Source organism: Chiloscyllium punctatum, chromosome 18 (genome assembly GCF_047496795.1).
Source record: "Chiloscyllium punctatum isolate Juve2018m chromosome 18, sChiPun1.3, whole genome shotgun sequence".
NCBI classification, from domain to species: Eukaryota; Metazoa; Chordata; class Chondrichthyes; order Orectolobiformes; family Hemiscylliidae; genus Chiloscyllium; species Chiloscyllium punctatum.
In genome coordinates, this window is record NC_092756.1 from 50,303,927 (window position 1) to 50,319,774 (window position 15,848).

At 46.4% G+C, this 15,848-nt stretch overlaps 10 non-coding genes across 10 annotated transcripts; all 10 read left to right on the plus strand.

Annotated features, from left to right (window-relative positions):
- Positions 1-404: 404 nt before the first annotated feature.
- On the plus strand, positions 405-477 carry trnav-uac (transfer RNA valine (anticodon UAC)). Its single transcript has one exon. It is a non-coding gene; the product is annotated as a tRNA-Val (tRNA).
- Positions 478-2,137: 1,660 nt separating this feature from the next.
- Positions 2,138-2,219, plus strand: trnal-aag (transfer RNA leucine (anticodon AAG)). The gene has a single exon. It is a non-coding gene; the product is annotated as a tRNA-Leu (tRNA).
- Positions 2,220-3,344: 1,125 nt separating this feature from the next.
- Positions 3,345-3,417, plus strand: trnav-uac (transfer RNA valine (anticodon UAC)). Its single transcript has one exon. It is a non-coding gene; the product is annotated as a tRNA-Val (tRNA).
- Positions 3,418-5,077: 1,660 nt separating this feature from the next.
- Positions 5,078-5,159, plus strand: trnal-aag (transfer RNA leucine (anticodon AAG)). Its single transcript has one exon. It is a non-coding gene; the product is annotated as a tRNA-Leu (tRNA).
- A 1,125-nt stretch (positions 5,160-6,284) lies between these two features.
- trnav-uac (transfer RNA valine (anticodon UAC)) lies at positions 6,285-6,357 on the plus strand. The gene has a single exon. It is a non-coding gene; the product is annotated as a tRNA-Val (tRNA).
- A 1,660-nt stretch (positions 6,358-8,017) lies between these two features.
- Positions 8,018-8,099, plus strand: trnal-aag (transfer RNA leucine (anticodon AAG)). Its single transcript has one exon. It is a non-coding gene; the product is annotated as a tRNA-Leu (tRNA).
- Positions 8,100-9,224: 1,125 nt separating this feature from the next.
- trnav-uac (transfer RNA valine (anticodon UAC)) lies at positions 9,225-9,297 on the plus strand. Its single transcript has one exon. It is a non-coding gene; the product is annotated as a tRNA-Val (tRNA).
- Positions 9,298-12,151: 2,854 nt separating this feature from the next.
- On the plus strand, positions 12,152-12,224 carry trnav-uac (transfer RNA valine (anticodon UAC)). The gene has a single exon. It is a non-coding gene; the product is annotated as a tRNA-Val (tRNA).
- A 1,660-nt stretch (positions 12,225-13,884) lies between these two features.
- Positions 13,885-13,966, plus strand: trnal-aag (transfer RNA leucine (anticodon AAG)). The gene has a single exon. It is a non-coding gene; the product is annotated as a tRNA-Leu (tRNA).
- A 1,125-nt stretch (positions 13,967-15,091) lies between these two features.
- trnav-uac (transfer RNA valine (anticodon UAC)) lies at positions 15,092-15,164 on the plus strand. Its single transcript has one exon. It is a non-coding gene; the product is annotated as a tRNA-Val (tRNA).
- Positions 15,165-15,848: the final 684 nt, after the last annotated feature.

Consider the following 15,848-nt stretch of genomic DNA (forward strand, 5'->3'; position numbering starts at 1 on the left):
TGAGGTAACTTCCAGCTGCAAAAATCCTCAACTGAGAATCTGGGAAATTTTCACGGAGTATGGTCAGTCGGAGCAAAAGTAAGGAAGTCGTTCGTTTCTGCAGTGTTTCACAATGCTACCTTTCCCGTGAGCAGTCGAACAGACGAAAAGATTTTGCCACAGACTGCGACGGTAAGCTCCGCAAAAACGTAATTCTTTAAAGCAGGTGTAAGCGACACAACGTTATTGGGGTACACCGCGTGGAAACAGATACTTCGGTGTATTTCTTCCATGCTCACCACATAGCCAAAATTAAACAAGTCCCATTAAACAACGAGCTAACGGAAACAGAAAGGTGAAAGGTCGAATGGCTTCAACTTTCAGTGCTGGATGCCACTGAGCTGCAGCGGGGACGACCTAGGCTTGTTTCTGTAGTGTAGTGGTCATCACGTTCGCCTTACACGCGAAAGGTCCCCAGTTCGAAACTGGGCAGAAACTGCTTTGCTCTTCAACTGCAGCCTTTGACATCGACAAGAACGGAGCTTTCTTGCTTGCTTTCCCATGTGCAAACCTGCCTTCGAGTTTGCTCGAATAAATCATCGCTCGTAGTGCAATGCAATGCCGCTCCGTTTAATTACTGTGCAAAAGCATTGTAAAGTTTTTCTCCAACCTGGTTCTGATCATATGCCATTCTGTTTGAGAGTGTAGTTACCCCCTTCTGATCCTTCCACGAAAAGCATTACCGCATTCGCATTCCTTGCGCAGGCGGCCCGGTTCAAAGACAGGGAAGAAGCTGATGTGCTGGTGTCACAGTGCACCACGGATTCCTCAACTAGTCTGTCTGTCAAATGTATCCCAAAGTCGTCTCTGAAAGACCTCATTTGGAAGGTGTCTGTCGTTATTCAACGTGTGAGAATTGGCACCAGAGGTCCTGAATCATGTTTTGGAGCAGTTCGCACGTTAGTGGCTCATTCAATCAGCAACAGCAATGAAAGAAATTCCACTCTCAGAGGAACCTCTGGACCTGTGCTTTCATAGCGTCGCTAGTATTAAGGTGCGCCCCGAGATCTAAGCCAGGTTGGAACGGAAACGGAGGAATCGACAGAGAGGCTACAGAATGACATCGCATCCATTTGGTTTTCATTAAATCACTGACGAGCAGGAAAATGTAAACGGGGAGGGCGAGTGGGGAAGTGAGGCAGTTGCAGCTCTGGAGAAAGTCCTTCGTTGTGATTCACTCAGCAACCAGAGACGTGACGGTGACTCAGGCGTGAGAGCTCTTCACATCGTGAACAAAAAGCAATCAAGGGCAGTTAGCACCTCTTCCGGAGTGGGGGTGGGGTGAGGTAATTACCTTTTGACTTCTGTTACTATGTTCGGAAACTGCCTTTTGGATTGAGGTGAAGAGAAACTGCATTTCTAAAAAGCACCATGGAACTTGTTAAACTTTATTGAGTCGCTTATTCTCATCGATTCCCACACAGGTTTCCAACTCAGTTGGTATCCATGAGGCTCATGTCCAGGTGCAATCTGCAGCAAATTGCACGGTAAGGTAAAAGGCAAGGAAAGTGGCATCTCGAACCGGCCCCGAGGTCAGACCTTCCTCACAATGTAATCTGTCCTTCTCGGATTGTAATGCTACCTCCGGTTTTAGGGTGGAACATTCTTTGGGAACCTTATTCTGCAAAACAGACACAGTGACTGAAACTATGCTGCACGGTATGATTTGGGACACGGCCTGCTCAGCTTTGTGCATTTCCCCTGTAGTCCGGTGTGTTTCATGTTCCGTGTAAACGTGAAAGTTGTCCTGTTTCGAGCAATGGGTGAAATCATTGAGCAAAGCAAGAATCGAAATTGCAGTAATGTCAAGTAGCTCATGGTAATTTGACCCAATCATAATCGATCATATATTCTCACGCACTCACAGATACATCTGTAGCTGAATCGAAGTCTGAGAAGATAGACTCAGTTTACCAGTGATTTTTGTCTGGATTGATGGGCTATCGTTAACTGCTGAGAAATTGATATTGTAGACGGGCACATCCCAGCAGCTGTGCGAGTCGGAGAGGGATCATGGAACCCTTTTCACGTGAGTTTACATCTGTTGTTATGCAGGAACACAATTGGAAGTGCAAGAAAATGGAGTCGTGGGCGTGTTGGTAGTGTGGCCGAGCGGTCTAAGGCGCTGGATTAAGGCTCCAGTCTCGTCAGAGGCGTGGGTTCGAATCCCACCGCTGCCATTTCTGCGGAGCAGCTAGTTTAAATGCTGTTTCGATCCCCTGCGGCATTTCTGTTTAAAACAGAAGCAAAGTGAGTTTGCTTCCCGGGGAATTGATTGTGGTGTTGGTAAGTGCCGAATTTTCCAAAGTGTCTGTGCTGTCATGCTCGTGTTCGCCTCCCGCGCGGAAAATCGCCAGCGGCTCTACTCTTGCTTTCTGTTCCAGGCAAGTTGAGCTTTTACTGGAACCGAATGGAGACTGGTATTTCATCGTTGTTGCGAAACAGAGTCCTACGGTGACTCGACTCGTCGTTATTTGGTTTTCTGGCCAATGAGAAAATCGTTCCAATGTATTTCGATGTCATATGTTATTGAATTTCTCCCACTTCCTTCATTTCAGTCCTGGAGTCATCGGAAGGGAAAGGTAATCTAATCGAGACTGTGATTGGTGAAATTCACTTTTTATGGCCCATTCTTATTATGTTCTTTTCTTGTCTCTTTGCAGCATTGTCTGGGAAGTGGTGGTGCACTCAGGCTCCAGTATGTTTGAAAGAGTAGTTTGGAATTGCCCTGTTGTTAGTTGTGTGATTACGTTATGGCTCATGCCCCCTGACTGTCTCACATTTAGCATTCAAGCTCGCTGTGTCTGAAAATGCATTTGGTTTTCCCGTTTTGTTTGTGTTCCGTGTTAAATGCTTTCTGTTTTGCGATTCGCTCAATACATTACGAATTAACAGGGTTTCTGAGGTAACTTCCAGCTGCAAAAATCCTCAACTGAGAATCTGGGAAATTTTCACGGAGTATGGTCAGTCGGAGCAAAAGTAAGGAAGTCGTTCGTTTCTGCAGTGTTTCACAATGCTACCTTTCCCGTGAGCAGTCGAACAGACGAAAAGATTTTGCCACAGACTGCGACGGTAAGCTCCGCAAAAACGTAATTCTTTAAAGCAGGTGTAAGCGACACAACGTTATTGGGGTACACCGCGTGGAAACAGATACTTCGGTGTATTTCTTCCATGCTCACCACATAGCCAAAATTAAACAAGTCCCATTAAACAACGAGCTAACGGAAACAGAAAGGTGAAAGGTCGAATGGCTTCAACTTTCAGTGCTGGATGCCACTGAGCTGCAGCGAGGACGACCGAGGCTTGTTTCTGTAGTGTAGTGGTCATCACGTTCGCCTTACACGCGAAAGGTCCCCAGTTCGAAACTGGGCAGAAACTGCTTTGCTCTTCAACTGCAGCCTTTGACATCGACAAGAACGGAGCTTTCTTGCTTGCTTTCCCATGTGCAAACCTGCCTTCGAGTTTGCTCGAAAAAATAATCGCTCGTAGTGCAATGCAATGCCGCTCCGTTTAATTACTGTGCAAAAGCATTGTAAAGTTTTTCTCCAACCTGATTCTGATCATATGCCATTCTGTTTGAGAGTGTAGTTACCCCCTTCTGATCCTTCCACGAAAAGCATTACCGCATTCGCATTCCTTGCGCAGGCGGCCCGGTTCAAAGACAGGGAAGAAGCTGATGTGCTGGTGTCACAGTGCACCACGGATTCCTCAACTAGTCTGTCTGTCAAATGTATCCCAAAGTCGTCTCTGAAAGACCTCATTTGGAAGGTGTCTGTCGTTATTCAACGTGTGAGAATTGGCACCAGAGGTCCTGAATCATGTTTTGGAGCAGTTCGCACGTTAGTGGCTCATTCAATCAGCAACAGCAATGAAAGAAATTCCACTCTCAGAGGAACCTCTGGACCTGTGCTTTCATAGCGTCGCTAGTATTAAGGTGCGCCCCGAGATCTAAGCCAGGTTGGAACGGAAACGGAGGAATCGACAGAGAGGCTACAGAATGACATCGCATCCATTTGGTTTTCATTAAATCACTGACGAGCAGGAAAATGTAAACGGGGAGGGCGAGTGGGGAAGTGAGGCAGTTGCAGCTCTGGAGAAAGTCCTTCGTTGTGATTCACTCAGCAACCAGAGACGTGACGGTGACTCAGGCGTGAGAGCTCTTCACATCGTGAACAAAAAGCAATCAAGGGCAGTTAGCACCTCTTCCGGAGTGGGGGTGGGGTGAGGTAATTACCTTTTGACTTCTGTTACTATGTTCGGAAACTGCCTTTTGGATTGAGGTGAAGAGAAACTGCATTTCTAAAAAGCACCATGGAACTTGTTAAACTTTATTGAGTCGCTTATTCTCATCGATTCCCACACAGGTTTCCAACTCAGTTGGTATCCATGAGGCTCATGTCCAGGTGCAATCTGCAGCAAATTGCACGGTAAGGTAAAAGGCAAGGAAAGTGGCATCTCGAACCGGCCCCGAGGTCAGACCTTCCTCACAATGTAATCTGTCCTTCTCGGATTGTAATGCTACCTCCGGTTTTAGGGTGGAACATTCTTTGGGAACCTTATTCTGCAAAACAGACACAGTGACTGAAACTATGCTGCACGGTATGATTTGGGACACGGCCTGCTCAGCTTTGTGCATTTCCCCTGTAGTCCGGTGTGTTTCATGTTCCGTGTAAACGTGAAAGTTGTCCTGTTTCGAGCAATGGGTGAAATCATTGAGCAAAGCAAGAATCGAAATTGCAGTAATGTCAAGTAGCTCATGGTAATTTGACCCAATCATAATCGATCATATATTCTCACGCACTCACAGATACATCTGTAGCTGAATCGAAGTCTGAGAAGATAGACTCAGTTTACCAGTGATTTTTGTCTGGATTGATGGGCTATCGTTAACTGCTGAGAAATTGATATTGTAGACGGGCACATCCCAGCAGCTGTGCGAGTCGGAGAGGGATCATGGAACCCTTTTCACGTGAGTTTACATCTGTTGTTATGCAGGAACACAATTGGAAGTGCAAGAAAATGGAGTCGTGGGCGTGTTGGTAGTGTGGCCGAGCGGTCTAAGGCGCTGGATTAAGCCTCCAGTCTCGTCAGAGGCGTGGGTTCGAATCCCACCGCTGCCATTTCTGCGGAGCAGCTAGTTTAAATGCTGTTTCGATCCCCTGCGGCATTTCTGTTTAAAACAGAAGCAAAGTGAGTTTGCTTCCCGGGGAATTGATTGTGGTGTTGGTAAGTGCCGAATTTTCCAAAGTGTCTGTGCTGTCATGCTCGTGTTCGCCTCCCGCGCGGAAAATCGCCAGCGGCTCTACTCTTGCTTTCTGTTCCAGGCAAGTTGAGCTTTTACTGGAACCGAATGGAGACTGGTATTTCATCGTTGTTGCGAAACAGAGTCCTACGGTGACTCGACTCGTCGTTATTTGGTTTTCTGGCCAATGAGAAAATCGTTCCAATGTATTTCGATGTCATATGTTATTGAATTTCTCCCACTTCCTTCATTTCAGTCCTGGAGTCATCGGAAGGGAAAGGTAATCTAATCGAGACTGTGATTGGTGAAATTCACTTTTTATGGCCCATTCTTATTATGTTCTTTTCTTGTCTCTTTGCAGCATTGTCTGGGAAGTGGTGGTGCACTCAGGCTCCAGTATGTTTGAAAGAGTAGTTTGGAATTGCCCTGTTGTTAGTTGTGTGATTACGTTATGGCTCATGCCCCCTGACTGTCTCACATTTAGCATTCAAGCTCGCTGTGTCTGAAAATGCATTTGGTTTTCCCGTTTTGTTTGTGTTCCGTGTTAAATGCTTTCTGTTTTGCGATTCGCTCAATACATTACGAATTAACAGGGTTTCTGAGGTAACTTCCAGCTGCAAAAATCCTCAACTGAGAATCTGGGAAATTTTCACGGAGTATGGTCAGTCGGAGCAAAAGTAAGGAAGTCGTTCGTTTCTGCAGTGTTTCACAATGCTACCTTTCCCGTGAGCAGTCGAACAGACGAAAAGATTTTGCCACAGACTGCGACGGTAAGCTCCGCAAAAACGTAATTCTTTAAAGCAGGTGTAAGCGACACAACGTTATTGGGGTACACCGCGTGGAAACAGATACTTCGGTGTATTTCTTCCATGCTCACCACATAGCCAAAATTAAACAAGTCCCATTAAACAACGAGCTAACGGAAACAGAAAGGTGAAAGGTCGAATGGCTTCAACTTTCAGTGCTGGATGCCACTGAGCTGCAGCGGGGACGACCTAGGCTTGTTTCTGTAGTGTAGTGGTCATCACGTTCGCCTTACACGCGAAAGGTCCCCAGTTCGAAACTGGGCAGAAACTGCTTTGCTCTTCAACTGCAGCCTTTGACATCGACAAGAACGGAGCTTTCTTGCTTGCTTTCCCATGTGCAAACCTGCCTTCGAGTTTGCTCGAATAAATCGTCGCTCGTAGTGCAATGCAATGCCGCTCCGTTTAATTACTGTGCAAAAGCATTGTAAAGTTTTTCTCCAACCTGGTTCTGATCATATGCCATTCTGTTTGAGAGTGTAGTTACCCCCTTCTGATCCTTCCACGAAAAGCATTACCGCATTCGCATTCCTTGCGCAGGCGGCCCGGTTCAAAGACAGGGAAGAAGCTGATGTGCTGGTGTCACAGTGCACCACGGATTCCTCAACTAGTCTGTCTGTCAAATGTATCCCAAAGTCGTCTCTGAAAGACCTCATTTGGAAGGTGTCTGTCGTTATTCAACGTGTGAGAATTGGCACCAGAGGTCCTGAATCATGTTTTGGAGCAGTTCGCACGTTAGTGGCTCATTCAATCAGCAACAGCAATGAAAGAAATTCCACTCTCAGAGGAACCTCTGGACCTGTGCTTTCATAGCGTCGCTAGTATTAAGGTGCGCCCCGAGATCTAAGCCAGGTTGGAACGGAAACGGAGGAATCGACAGAGAGGCTACAGAATGACATCGCATCCATTTGGTTTTCATTAAATCACTGACGAGCAGGAAAATGTAAACGGGGAGGGCGAGTGGGGAAGTGAGGCAGTTGCAGCTCTGGAGAAAGTCCTTCGTTGTGATTCACTCAGCAACCAGAGACGTGACGGTGACTCAGGCGTGAGAGCTCTTCACATCGTGAACAAAAAGCAATCAAGGGCAGTTAGCACCTCTTCCGGAGTGGGGGTGGGGTGAGGTAATTACCTTTTGACTTCTGTTACTATGTTCGGAAACTGCCTTTTGGATTGAGGTGAAGAGAAACTGCATTTCTAAAAAGCACCATGGAACTTGTTAAACTTTATTGAGTCGCTTATTCTCATCGATTCCCACACAGGTTTCCAACTCAGTTGGTATCCATGAGGCTCATGTCCAGGTGCAATCTGCAGCAAATTGCACGGTTAGGTAAAAGGCAAGGAAAGTGGCCTCTCGAACCGGCCCCGAGGTCAGACCTTCCTCACAATGTAATCTGTCCTTCTCGGATTGTAATGCTACCTCCGGTTTTAGGGTGGAACATTCTTTGGGAACCTTATTCTGCAAAACAGACACAGTGACTGAAACTATGCTGCACGGTATGATTTGGGACACGGCCTGCTCAGCTTTGTGCATTTCCCCTGTAGTCCGGTGTGTTTCATGTTCCGTGTAAACGTGAAAGTTGTCCTGTTTCGAGCAATGGGTGAAATCATTGAGCAAAGCAAGAATCGAAATTGCAGTAATGTCAAGTAGCTCATGGTAATTTGACCCAATCATAATCGATCATATATTCTCACGCACTCACAGATACATCTGTAGCTGAATCGAAGTCTGAGAAGATAGACTCAGTTTACCAGTGATTTTTGTCTGGATTGATGGGCTATCGTTAACTGCTGAGAAATTGATATTGTAGACGGGCACATCCCAGCAGCTGTGCGAGTCGGAGAGGGATCATGGAACCCTTTTCACGTGAGTTTACATCTGTTGTTATGCAGGAACACAATTGGAAGTGCAAGAAAATGGAGTCGTGGGCGTGTTGGTAGTGTGGCCGAGCGGTCTAAGGCGCTGGATTAAGCCTCCAGTCTCGTCAGAGGCGTGGGTTCGAATCCCACCGCTGCCATTTCTGCGGAGCAGCTAGTTTAAATGCTGTTTCGATCCCCTGCGGCATTTCTGTTTAAAACAGAAGCAAAGTGAGTTTGCTTCCCGGGGAATTGATTGTGGTGTTGGTAAGTGCCGAATTTTCCAAAGTGTCTGTGCTGTCATGCTCGTGTTCGCCTCCCGCGCGGAAAATCGCCAGCGGCTCTACTCTTGCTTTCTGTTCCAGGCAAGTTGAGCTTTTACTGGAACCGAATGGAGACTGGTATTTCATCGTTGTTGCGAAACAGAGTCCTACGGTGACTCGACTCGTCGTTATTTGGTTTTCTGGCCAATGAGAAAATCGTTCCAATGTATTTCGATGTCATATGTTATTGAATTTCTCCCACTTCCTTCATTTCAGTCCTGGAGTCATCGGAAGGGAAAGGTAATCTAATCGAGACTGTGATTGGTGAAATTCACTTTTTATGGCCCATTCTTATTATGTTCTTTTCTTGTCTCTTTGCAGCATTGTCTGGGAAGTGGTGGTGCACTCAGGCTCCAGTATGTTTGAAAGAGTAGTTTGGAATTGCCCTGTTGTTAGTTGTGTGATTACGTTATGGCTCATGCCCCCTGACTGTCTCACATTTAGCATTCAAGCTCGCTGTGTCTGAAAATGCATTTGGTTTTCCCGTTTTGTTTGTGTTCCGTGTTAAATGCTTTCTGTTTTGCGATTCGCTCAATACATTACGAATTAACAGGGTTTCTGAGGTAACTTCCAGCTGCAAAAATCCTCAACTGAGAATCTGGGAAATTTTCACGGAGTATGGTCAGTCGGAGCAAAAGTAAGGAAGTCGTTCGTTTCTGCAGTGTTTCACAATGCTACCTTTCCCGTGAGCAGTCGAACAGACGAAAAGATTTTGCCACAGACTGCGACGGTAAGCTCCGCAAAAACGTAATTCTTTAAAGCAGGTGTAAGCGACACAACGTTATTGGGGTACACCGCGTGGAAACAGATACTTCGGTGTATTTCTTCCATGCTCACCACATAGCCAAAATTAAACAAGTCCCATTAAACAACGAGCTAACGGAAACAGAAAGGTGAAAGGTCGAATGGCTTCAACTTTCAGTGCTGGATGCCACTGAGCTGCAGCGGGGACGACCTAGGCTTGTTTCTGTAGTGTAGTGGTCATCACGTTCGCCTTACACGCGAAAGGTCCCCAGTTCGAAACTGGGCAGAAACTGCTTTGCTCTTCAACTGCAGCCTTTGACATCGACAAGAACGGAGCTTTCTTGCTTGCTTTCCCATGTGCAAACCTGCCTTCGAGTTTGCTCGAATAAATCGTCGCTCGTAGTGCAATGCAATGCCGCTCCGTTTAATTACTGTGCAAAAGCATTGTAAAGTTTTTCTCCAACCTGGTTCTGATCATATGCCATTCTGTTTGAGAGTGTAGTTACCCCCTTCTGATCCTTCCACGAAAAGCATTACCGCATTCGCATTCCTTGCGCAGGCGGCCCGGTTCAAAGACAGGGAAGAAGCTGATGTGCTGGTGTCACAGTGCACCACGGATTCCTCAACTAGTCTGTCTGTCAAATGTATCCCAAAGTCGTCTCTGAAAGACCTCATTTGGAAGGTGTCTGTCGTTATTCAACGTGTGAGAATTGGCACCAGAGGTCCTGAATCATGTTTTGGAGCAGTTCGCACGTTAGTGGCTCATTCAATCAGCAACAGCAATGAAAGAAATTCCACTCTCAGAGGAACCTCTGGACCTGTGCTTTCATAGCGTCGCTAGTATTAAGGTGCGCCCCGAGATCTAAGCCAGGTTGGAACGGAAACGGAGGAATCGACAGAGAGGCTACAGAATGACATCGCATCCATTTGGTTTTCATTAAATCACTGACGAGCAGGAAAATGTAAACGGGGAGGGCGAGTGGGGAAGTGAGGCAGTTGCAGCTCTGGAGAAAGTCCTTCGTTGTGATTCACTCAGCAACCAGAGACGTGACGGTGACTCAGGCGTGAGAGCTCTTCACATCGTGAACAAAAAGCAATCAAGGGCAGTTAGCACCTCTTCCGGAGTGGGGGTGGGGTGAGGTAATTACCTTTTGACTTCTGTTACTATGTTCGGAAACTGCCTTTTGGATTGAGGTGAAGAGAAACTGCATTTCTAAAAAGCACCATGGAACTTGTTAAACTTTATTGAGTCGCTTATTCTCATCGATTCCCACACAGGTTTCCAACTCAGTTGGTATCCATGAGGCTCATGTCCAGGTGCAATCTGCAGCAAATTGCACGGTTAGGTAAAAGGCAAGGAAAGTGGCCTCTCGAACCGGCCCCGAGGTCAGACCTTCCTCACAATGTAATCTGTCCTTCTCGGATTGTAATGCTACCTCCGGTTTTAGGGTGGAACATTCTTTGGGAACCTTATTCTGCAAAACAGACACAGTGACTGAAACTATGCTGCACGGTATGATTTGGGACACGGCCTGCTCAGCTTTGTGCATTTCCCCTGTAGTCCGGTGTGTTTCATGTTCCGTGTAAACGTGAAAGTTGTCCTGTTTCGAGCAATGGGTGAAATCATTGAGCAAAGCAAGAATCGAAATTGCAGTAATGTCAAGTAGCTCATGGTAATTTGACCCAATCATAATCGATCATATATTCTCACGCACTCACAGATACATCTGTAGCTGAATCGAAGTCTGAGAAGATAGACTCAGTTTACCAGTGATTTTTGTCTGGATTGATGGGCTATCGTTAACTGCTGAGAAATTGATATTGTAGACGGGCACATCCCAGCAGCTGTGCGAGTCGGAGAGGGATCATGGAACCCTTTTCACGTGAGTTTACATCTGTTGTTATGCAGGAACACAATTGGAAGTGCAAGAAAATAGAGTCGTGGGCGTGTTGGTAGTCTAAGGCGCTGGATTAAGGCTCCAGTCTCGACAGAGGCGTGGGTTCGAATCCCACCGCTGCCATTTCTGCGGAGCAGCTAGTTTAAATGCTGTTTCGATCCCCTGCGGCATTTCTGTTTAAAACAGAAGCAAAATGAGTTTGCTTCCCGGGGAATTGATTGTGGTGTTGGTAAGTGCCGAATTTTCCAAAGTGTCTGTGCTGTCATGCTCGTGTTCGCCTCCCGCGCGGAAAATCGCCAGCGGCTCTACTCTTGCTTTCTGTTCCAGGCAAGTTGAGCTTTTACTGGAACCGAATGGAGACTGCTATTTCATCGTTGTTGCGAAACAGAGTCCTACGGTGACTCGACTCGTCGTTATTTGGTTTTCTGGCCAATGAGAAAATCGTTCCAATGTATTTCGATGTCATATGTTATTGAATTTCTCCCACTTCCTTCATTTCAGTCCTGGAGTCATCGGAAGGGAAAGGTAATCTAATCGAGACTGTGATTGGTGAAATTCACTTTTTATGGCCCATTCTTATTATGTTCTTTTCTTGTCTCTTTGCAGCATTGTCTGGGAAGTGGTGGTGCACTCAGGCTCCAGTATGTTTGAAAGAGTAGTTTGGAATTGCCCTGTTGTTAGTTGTGTGATTACGTTATGGCTCATGCCCCCTGACTGTCTCACATTTAGCATTCAAGCTCGCTGTGTCTGAAAATGCATTTGGTTTTCCCGTTTTGTTTGTGTTCCGTGTTAAATGCTTTCTGTTTTGCGATTCGCTCAATACATTACGAATTAACAGGGTTTCTGAGGTAACTTCCAGCTGCAAAAATCCTCAACTGAGAATCTGGGAAATTTTCACGGAGTATGGTCAGTCGGAGCAAAAGTAAGGAAGTCGTTCGTTTCTGCAGTGTTTCACAATGCTACCTTTCCCGTGAGCAGTCGAACAGACGAAAAGATTTTGCCACAGACTGCGACGGTAAGCTCCGCAAAAACGTAATTCTTTAAAGCAGGTGTAAGCGACACAACGTTATTGGGGTACACCGCGTGGAAACAGATACTTCGGTGTATTTCTTCCATGCTCACCACATAGCCAAAATTAAACAAGTCCCATTAAACAACGAGCTAACGGAAACAGAAAGGTGAAAGGTCGAATGGCTTCAACTTTCAGTGCTGGATGCCACTGAGCTGCAGCGGGGACGACCGAGGCTTGTTTCTGTAGTGTAGTGGTCATCACGTTCGCCTTACACGCGAAAGGTCCCCAGTTCGAAACTGGGCAGAAACTGCTTTGCTCTTCAACTGCAGCCTTTGACATCGACAAGAACGGAGCTTTCTTGCTTGCTTTCCCATGTGCAAACCTGCCTTCGAGTTTGCTCGAATAAATCGTCGCTCGTAGTGCAATGCAATGCCGCTCCGTTTAATTACTGTGCAAAAGCATTGTAAAGTTTTTCTCCAACCTGGTTCTGATCATATGCCATTCTGTTTGAGAGTGTAGTTACCCCCTTCTGATCCTTCCACGAAAAGCATTACCGCATTCGCATTCCTTGCGCAGGCGGCCCGGTTCAAAGACAGGGAAGAAGCTGATGTGCTGGTGTCACAGTGCACCACGGATTCCTCAACTAGTCTGTCTGTCAAATGTATCCCAAAGTCGTCTCTGAAAGACCTCATTTGGAAGGTGTCTGTCGTTATTCAACGTGTGAGAATTGGCACCAGAGGTCCTGAATCATGTTTTGGAGCAGTTCGCACGTTAGTGGCTCATTCAATCAGCAACAGCAATGAAAGAAATTCCACTCTCAGAGGAACCTCTGGACCTGTGCTTTCATAGCGTCGCTAGTATTAAGGTGCGCCCCGATATCTAAGCCAGGTTGGAACGGAAACGGAGGAATCGACAGAGAGGCTACAGAATGACATCGCATCCATTTGGTTTTCATTAAATCACTGACGAGCAGGAAAATGTAAACGGGGAGGGCGAGTGGGGAAGTGAGGCAGTTGCAGCTCTGGAGAAAGTCCTTCGTTGTGATTCACTCAGCAACCAGAGACGTGACGGTGACTCAGGCGTGAGAGCTCTTCACATCGTGAACAAAAAGCAATCAAGGGCAGTTAGCACCTCTTCCGGAGTGGGGGTGGGGTGAGGTAATTACCTTTTGACTTCTGTTACTATGTTCGGAAACTGCCTTTTGGATTGAGGTGAAGAGAAACTGCATTTCTAAAAAGCACCATGGAACTTGTTAAACTTTATTGAGTCGCTTATTCTCATCGATTCCCACACAGGTTTCCAACTCAGTTGGTATCCATGAGGCTCATGTCCAGGTGCAATCTGCAGCAAATTGCACGGTAAGGTAAAAGGCAAGGAAAGTGGCATCTCGAACCGGCCCCGAGGTCAGACCTTCCTCACAATGTAATCTGTCCTTCTCGGATTGTAATGCTACCTCCGGTTTTAGGGTGGAACATTCTTTGGGAACCTTATTCTGCAAAACAGACACAGTGACTGAAACTATGCTGCACGGTATGATTTGGGACACGGCCTGCTCAGCTTTGTGCATTTCCCCTGTAGTCCGGTGTGTTTCATGTTCCGTGTAAACGTGAAAGTTGTCCTGTTTCGAGCAATGGGTGAAATCATTGAGCAAAGCAAGAATCGAAATTGCAGTAATGTCAAGTAGCTCATGGTAATTTGACCCAATCATAATCGATCATATATTCTCACGCACTCACAGATACATCTGTAGCTGAATCGAAGTCTGAGAAGATAGACTCAGTTTACCAGTGATTTTTGTCTGGATTGATGGGCTATCGTTAACTGCTGAGAAATTGATATTGTAGACGGGCACATCCCAGCAGCTGTGCGAGTCGGAGAGGGATCATGGAACCCTTTTCACGTGAGTTTACATCTGTTGTTATGCAGGAACACAATTGGAAGTGCAAGAAAATGGAGTCGTGGGCGTGTTGGTAGTGTGGCCGAGCGGTCTAAGGCGCTGGATTAAGCCTCCAGTCTCGTCAGAGGCGTGGGTTCGAATCCCACCGCTGCCATTTCTGCGGAGCAGCTAGTTTAAATGCTGTTTCGATCCCCTGCGGCATTTCTGTTTAAAACAGAAGCAAAGTGAGTTTGCTTCCCGGGGAATTGATTGTGGTGTTGGTAAGTGCCGAATTTTCCAAAGTGTCTGTGCTGTCATGCTCGTGTTCGCCTCCCGCGCGGAAAATCGCCAGCGGCTCTACTCTTGCTTTCTGTTCCAGGCAAGTTGAGCTTTTACTGGAACCGAATGGAGACTGGTATTTCATCGTTGTTGCGAAACAGAGTCCTACGGTGACTCGACTCGTCGTTATTTGGTTTTCTGGCCAATGAGAAAATCGTTCCAATGTATTTCGATGTCATATGTTATTGAATTTCTCCCACTTCCTTCATTTCAGTCCTGGAGTCATCGGAAGGGAAAGGTAATCTAATCGAGACTGTGATTGGTGAAATTCACTTTTTATGGCCCATTCTTATTATGTTCTTTTCTTGTCTCTTTGCAGCATTGTCTGGGAAGTGGTGGTGCACTCAGGCTCCAGTATGTTTGAAAGAGTAGTTTGGAATTGCCCTGTTGTTAGTTGTGTGATTACGTTATGGCTCATGCCCCCTGACTGTCTCACATTTAGCATTCAAGCTCGCTGTGTCTGAAAATGCATTTGGTTTTCCCGTTTTGTTTGTGTTCCGTGTTAAATGCTTTCTGTTTTGCGATTCGCTCAATACATTACGAATTAACAGGGTTTCTGAGGTAACTTCCAGCTGCAAAAATCCTCAACTGAGAATCTGGGAAATTTTCACGGAGTATGGTCAGTCGGAGCAAAAGTAAGGAAGTCGTTCGTTTCTGCAGTGTTTCACAATGCTACCTTTCCCGTGAGCAGTCGAACAGACGAAAAGATTTTGCCACAGACTGCGACGGTAAGCTCCGCAAAAACGTAATTCTTTAAAGCAGGTGTAAGCGACACAACGTTATTGGGGTACACCGCGTGGAAACAGATACTTCGGTGTATTTCTTCCATGCTCACCACATAGCCAAAATTAAACAAGTCCCATTAAACAACGAGCTAACGGAAACAGAAAGGTGAAAGGTCGAATGGCTTCAACTTTCAGTGCTGGATGCCACTGAGCTGCAGCGGGGACGACCTAGGCTTGTTTCTGTAGTGTAGTGGTCATCACGTTCGCCTTACACGCGAAAGGTCCCCAGTTCGAAACTGGGCAGAAACTGCTTTGCTCTTCAACTGCAGCCTTTGACATCGACAAGAACGGAGCTTTCTTGCTTGCTTTCCCATGTGCAAACCTGCCTTCGAGTTTGCTCGAATAAATCGTCGCTCGTAGTGCAATGCAATGCCGCTCCGTTTAATTACTGTGCAAAAGCATTGTAAAGTTTTTCTCCAACCTGGTTCTGATCATATGCCATTCTGTTTGAGAGTGTAGTTACCCCCTTCTGATCCTTCCACGAAAAGCATTACCGCATTCGCATTCCTTGCGCAGGCGGCCCGGTTCAAAGACAGGGAAGAAGCTGATGTGCTGGTGTCACAGTGCACCACGGATTCCTCAACTAGTCTGTCTGTCAAATGTATCCCAAAGTCGTCTCTGAAAGACCTCATTTGGAAGGTGTCTGTCGTTATTCAACGTGTGAGAATTGGCACCAGAGGTCCTGAATCATGTTTTGGAGCAGTTCGCACGTTAGTGGCTCATTCAATCAGCAACAGCAATGAAAGAAATTCCACTCTCAGAGGAACCTCTGGACCTGTGCTTTCATAGCGTCGCTAGTATTAAGGTGCGCCCCGAGATCTAAGCCAGGTTGGAACGGAAACGGAGGAATCGACAGAGAGGCTACAGAATGACATCGCATCCATTTGGTTTTCATTAAATCACTGACGAGCAGGAAAATGTAAACGGGGAGGG